Here is a 7,060-nt window from a genome sequence, read left to right as displayed (position 1 = left end):
TTCTAAAATGCTATTTACCTCCCTAATTTATTTTTTATTTTTTTGTTTTGACTTATCTAATTCTGAGAGTGTTTCCCACTAGTACAGTTTTATTTTCTATTTTCTCCTATTACTCATTTAACGTCTTTAAAAATTTGGATACTATATCATTTGGTGCATATATGTTTTGTATTGATAGGTTTTCATTGTCAAAGGTACCTTTTCGCATAGTGCTTTTAAAATAATTTCAGTTAAACAGTAATAGATTCTACTCCAGCCCCTTACCTTTACTTTTTATGTGTTTCTCTGCTTCAAATGTGTTTTTTGTAAATAAAAAATTGTTAGATTCTGGTTTCTAATCCATTCTGCTATCCAGTTCTGTTTTATGGGTGAATTCATTTTGAGGTTAAACTAGGTACATCCTGAAAGGTTCTGATGTTAGTTAGGCACTATTGCCAAGATTTGGAGTGTAGGCATGTTGGAGGTATAACAGGGAGTGATAATCATCAATCTGGTTACAGTTTTACATTAGTCAGTCTTGATGTCATGGAATTATTGTGCTAACTGCAGAGTGATGTTACTTTTAGTAAGTGTAGTTGAGAGTGCTAATTTAGCTGATTGTAAGAGGAAGCTTGAACTTCCATGAAATTGGGAAACATTCCAATTCAGTTTTGCAGAGCGTTTAGGTCAACTGCTCAATTATACCAAAAAGAGTAACAATCTCCAACTTTAATGATTATAAATCTTGTGATCTAAAAACTATCTAAACCTAAATCTTATATGTTAAATAAATCAACAGGATAGTTAGTATTGAGTTAACTAAGGTTTATTTCTTTCACTATAACCATCATTTTGCAGTTAGGGCATTATGGGTGTGAAATAGTGTCTATAAAATCTGTCCCTTTTTTGTGCTATGTTGGTTGGTTTTGCTGAATTGTTTCTTTTTCTTTTTCTCTTGGCTATACGGAGTGTCTGTCAGGGAGCAATTCAGGGAAGAATCCATTGGAAGATGTGACAAACTATTAATAAAAATTATTTTTAAATTATAAAATTATTGTATATATCATTGTCCCACATAGAAATGTAAACAGTTTAACTTTATTGAATTCCTCATATTTTCTTTTTTCCATTTACCTTTCTATGCTTCTCTTGAGTCTTATATTTGAAAATCAAAATTTTTGTTTGGCTCTGGTCTTTTCATCAGACATGTTTGAAAGTCCTCTATTTCACTAAACATCCATTTCCTCCCTGAAGGATTATGCTCATTTGCATTGTGTAAATAATTATTTGTTGTAATCCTTGCTCTGGAATGCCAATTCCAAGCCATTTGATCCTATTATATATAAGCTGCTAAATTCTTATAACACTGACTGTAGCTCCGCAATACATGAATTGTTCCTTCTTGGATGCTTTTAGCATTTTCTGCTGGGCCTGTGAGTTCTGGAATTTGGCTATAATATTCCTGAGAGTTTTAATTTTGAGATATCTTTCAGGAAGTGATCTGTAAATTCTTTCAATTCCTATTTTTCTTTGGTCCTTCATATCAGGGAAGTTCACCTTGATAATGTAATTGAAAGATGATGCCTATGCTCATAGCTTTCAGGTAATCCAATAATTCTTAAATGACCACTCTTTGGTCTATTTTCCAAGTCAATAAATTTTCCAATGAGATATTTCATGTATTTTATTTTTTCATTCTTTTGATTTTGTTTTATTGTTTTTTTGATGTCTCATGGAATCATTAGTTTCCACTTGCCCAATTTTGATTTTCAAGGAATTATTTTCTTCAGTTACTCTTTATACTCCTTTTCCCATTTGGTCAATTTTTAAAGAAAATTACTTTCTTCAATAAATTTTTGAACTTTATTTTTGATTTGGCCAATTCTATTTTTTAAAAAGGAGTTGCTTTCTTCATTGAATTTTTATACATTATTTCCCTTTTTTTTTTGTGCTTCCTTCGCCAAGCTATTGACTCTTTTCATGATTTTCTTGTATCCTTCCGTTCCTCTACATTCCCAATTTTTTTCTACTTCTATTATTTGATTTTTACTTTTTTTTTTGAGCTCTTCCAGGAGTTTTTTTGGGAGGGTCTGCCATCAACACATATTTCTTTGAGCTTTCACTTGTAATCTTTGACAGTGTTGTATTCTTTTGAATTTGTATTTTGATTTTCCTTGTCATCATGGTAACTTTCTGGCTAGGTTATTTTACTTTATTTTATTTCTTTTTTGGGGGGTGGGGTGGGGGGAGTTTGCTCATATTTCAGCCTACTTCTTGAATTTTAAATTTGTTAGAGTTGACTTTTACTCCTGGGTTAAAGTGGACACTGTACCAAACTTCAGGCTTTTCATGTTGCTGTTTTCAGAGCTAGTTCTGAGGACCTATAAATTTTCAGTTCTTCCAGAGTATTTTGCTCTGAAGAGAGGTATGGCCACTTGTCTCCTGGCCTCTTCTCTATAATGAGTGATCACAAGCATTCCATCCAAGACAAGTTAAAAGATCAACAAGAGGTAGAAAAGTATGAGATGGGTATAAGAAACACTGATTAGTCTGACTTGATTAGAACAAAGTGTTCATGAAAGGGAGTAAGATGCATAAGGATCAGCTTGAAAACATTCATGATTGTTGTTCAGTTGTGTCCAACTCATTGTGACCTCTTTTAGGATTTTTTTTTTCAAAGATACTGAAGTGATTTGCTATTTCTTTCTCCAATTCATTTGATAGATGAGGAAAGTGAGACAAAAAAGGCTATTTAATTTTCCTAGGCTCACACAGCTGGCACTAATATCTAAGGACAGATCTGAACTCAGAAAGATGTGTCTTCTTTTTCTCCAGAGCTGGCACTGTATCCATTGTACTGCTTAGCTGCTCATACTATACCTACAGAATGCCTATAATAGACCACAATGGTCATATTACATGCAAAGAGGAGAGTCTGTCTTGATGAAGTGATTCTGCCTCTGTGATCATTACTTCCTTTTCTAGATGATTCTTAACCATCCCTTTAGTTATACCTTCAAAATTTTTCTAAGATTAGAAATCATTTACAGACCACAGTTTCATTCTTCTGGACTGTTTCTTTCCAGTACTTCACAACATCTATCATTTGCAATAGATTTCAAGGTGGAAAATGAATGGATGCCCATCAATTGGAGAATGGTTGAGTAAACTGTGGTGTATGAATGTTATGGAATATTATTGTTCTGTAAGAAATGACCAGAAGGATGAATAAAGAGAGGACTGGCGAGACTTATATGAACTGATGCTAAGTGAAATGAGCAGAACCAGGAGATCATTATATACCTCAACAACAATACTGTATGAGGATGTATTCTGATGGAAGTGGATTTCTTTGACAAAGGGATCTAACTCAGTTTCAATTGATCAAGGATGGACAGAAGCAGCTACACCCAAAGAAAGAACACTGGGAAATTAAGATAAACTGTTTGCATTTTTGTTTTTCTTCCTAGGTTATTTTTACCTTCTGAATCCAATTCTTCCTGTGCAACAAGAGAACTGTTAGGTTTTGCACACATATATTGTGTCTAGGATATACTGTGACATATTTAATTTGTATAGGACTGTTTGTCATCTGGGGGAGGGAGTGAAAGGAGGGAGGGGAAAAGTTGGAACAGAAGTGAGTGCAAGGGATAATGTTGTTAAAAAAAATTACCCTGGCATGGGCTCTGTCAATAAAAAGTTATAATAAAAAAAAGAATGAAAGAAAAAAATAATATTTCAGGGATCATTGTAGTGAAATAGCCCAGGTAATAAAATTCAAGATGGCCATAGTAATTCATAATTTAGAAATAATTTATTTATAACTGGCCTAGATGGATGCATGGCCAGGGCCGACCTCCAGTAGGATTCTGGCATGGTTTTGTGCCCAACTGAAGTAGGGACAGCCTTATAAGCATTCTTGTTCACCCTTGCTGGAACATTTTGACATTAAACAGTGATTCCACTTTACAAGACAAAAGATACAATGGCAGATGTTTTAACATAGATAGGGATCAGGGTTAGGTGACCACCCTCATGGAACAGATATCCTTGGGAGCATTGTTGATCTGACACTTTGAAGTGCAAAAGAAGTCCCCTAGCTGAGCAGACTCTTCTCTGAGAGCCCCAGGCCCTAAGACTGAGGGAGGGGAGGGGAAGCCAGTCCTTTGTCCATTTCAGTAATATTTCAACAATCCTAAGTGCTGGTGTCTTTTTTTCTTCTTAGTTGTATTACTTCTGATCCTGATGACTTGAATTCATTAATGCTAGGTGATTTCTTTTTTATATTTTATTTCTCCCCAATTACATGTAAATACATTTTTTTTGTCATTTTATTTTATTTAAAAAACAAACAATGAGAAAAATAGAAAAATAGAAAAGGAATACAAAATAAAACAAAAGAACATTGTCATGTGCCCAGCAAAACATCAGGGAGGATTCAAAACATATAACAACAAATTATCAGATCAAAAAAGTATATGTATATACATATGTGTTATATATATACATATACATATATACATGTATATATATACATACATATATTAGTAAAAAAATTATATTCATGAATGTCCACTTTTTCGTTACTTCCTTGTAAATTGTTTTTCTGTTCTCAGCTGCACACCTTATTTACTTTATTCTTTTTTCCCCTTTCATCTTCCACTTCTAAGCAGGCTGTAGCTAAGAAAAAATATATTTATGTATTTATGTATAAATATGTGCATATACAGACAATGACACATCTTTCCTATCCTTGATGATTTTTACTTTAATTCTGCTCCTTAACTTGCCTTGTTATTACTTAACTTTCCCCACCTAGGGGATCCCTTCCTTGTCTTCTTCCCTCATCATTTGCTTTCCCATCCCTCCCTCCCTCCCCTCCTTATTTCTTTATACATTTTGGAGGGTATTATACCTTCATGGTATATATGTAGTGTTACTTATTAAACCCATTGCTGATGTGAATAAGTGTTCAGAAGTACAAACTTTCCTCCCCCATCTAATACTTCTGTGTCTATTCTTCCTCTGCACCTCATTTGTACAATATAATTACTGTTTTTACCTTAACTCAGCTAATCTTTTTCTTGAATACTCTATTGATGATATGAATCTTATAGCGTACATTTCCCATGTTAAAAAAAAATTTGTCCATGTTGAATTATTTATTGCTACGGAGTATTTGAATTATTTTTCCCTTTTAATCTTTGATCTGAGGGGTTCAAAATTTGGCAATAATATTTCTATGTGTTTCCCACCAAGAATCTATTTGAGGTGGTGATCAGTAGATTTTTTTCTCTTTCTATTTTCCCTCATGTTCTCATTCCAGGACAATTTTCTTGGATTATTTCTTGCATTATTGTGTCAAGGTTCTTTTTTTTTTTTTTTTTTTTTTTGGTCACAACTTTCTGTCAGTCCAATTACCTTATATTTTCTCTTCCTGATCTATTCTCCAGATGTATCATTTTTCTTATAAGATGTTTCACATGTTGTTCTATAGTCTCATTTTTATAATGTTTGGTTATTTCTTGGTCTCTCATAACTTTACTGGGTTTCCCTTGTCCAATTCTAATTTTCAAAGAATTATTTTCATCTTTGAGACTCTTCTAGTTGGTTAACTTTCCCCACAATAATTTTGTTTTTCTTTCTTTCTTTTTTCTTTTTTAGTTTTTCCTTAATGTCCTTCATTTGATTTTTAAATCCTTTTTTTGAGTTTTTGTATACATTCTCTCTGTGAAGGAAACCATTTCATGGGACTCTTTGGGATAGAGGTTTTTGTTTTACTTCAATGTCCTCCTTTGAAGTTGAGCCCTAGTCTTTCCTATTCCCACAATAGATTTCTATGGTGGGGTTCTTTTTTCCTGGTTCACTCTTTTTTTTTTAAATAAGAGGTGTTAGTGTTAAGTGCCTCTAATTGTGGGATGGAGGGATGGTATCTCAAGTTTTCCTTCAGCTCTCCCTTCTGTCCAGGAAGACCAAACCAAGAGTTTCACCTTCCTGCCCACTGATACTTCAGCACTGAACCAGGAATTGGTTCCTTCTTGCCTAAGGCCATATTTCAGCAGTACAGCTGGGCCTGGCATTCTTAATCAATCAGGTTTCTCTCAGTCTTCTAGGATTCAGACTCTGACTCTACAAACAAGATGTGAAAGTCTCTGTGGTTCGTGCTGAGGCTCCAGACACACCCAGCTAACCCCAGAGCTTCCCACTTGTTTCTGCAGAGTTAGTCCGAAGGTATTTGCACTTCATTTGGGTTAATCCCAGACCCAGATCTTTCTTCAGATCTTTTCAGGTTGTACCAGGAGGACCCTGTTCTGTCATAAGTCTTCTTTGTTTTTTACCAATCTGAAGTGCAAATTTGTTGTATTTGTGAGGGAAAATTGGAGAGTTTGAGATTTACCAACCTACTTCACCATATTACCAGAATATGGTAATAAGCTATTTTTTAATATTTATTTTTAAAACTTCAAATTTCATATTCTCTCCCTCTTTCCCTTCCCATTTAGGATGACAGCAATTCATTGTAGGTTATTCATGTGTGGTCTTACAAAACATTTCCATAATAATCATGTTGTGAAAAAACATAGACCAAAAAAAACAACACTTCCTTAAGAAAAATAAAGTAAAAAAAAAAAAAGAATGCTTCAATCAGCCTTCAAACACCATCAATTTTTTCTTTAGGTATAGGTGGATAGCATTTTTCATCATAACTCCTTCAGAGTTGTCTTGAACCATTTGAATGGGATTGATTGGATGAAGTTTTCTCAAGTTTATGAGACTAGACTTAAGTCACATGTTCCCTGTTCCCAACCTCGAATCCTGGGATGCAGGAAGTTAGTGAAATTACAGGAAGTGATGCAACCCATAGGAAGCAGACAACATTGGTGACCACTGGTCAAGGATGGTTACATCCTTTTAGCCTATCCAATGGAAAGGGTCAGGTCTTTTGCTTTTTAAATCTTGGACAAGCCAGAAGCTGGTCAGGTTCCAGCAGCACATGGCAGGAGTTGGGATAGCTCCCAGGTGTGCTTGCCTGGCCCTTTCCCTGCAGGGATTAAATAAATGCCTTCTCTTTGTACCTGAA

Source organism: Antechinus flavipes, chromosome 4 (genome assembly GCF_016432865.1).
Source record: "Antechinus flavipes isolate AdamAnt ecotype Samford, QLD, Australia chromosome 4, AdamAnt_v2, whole genome shotgun sequence".
In the NCBI taxonomy this organism is placed as follows: Eukaryota; Metazoa; Chordata; class Mammalia; order Dasyuromorphia; family Dasyuridae; genus Antechinus; species Antechinus flavipes.
The sequence above is the reverse complement of the archived record's forward strand: the minus strand, read 5'-3'. Positions refer to the sequence as shown.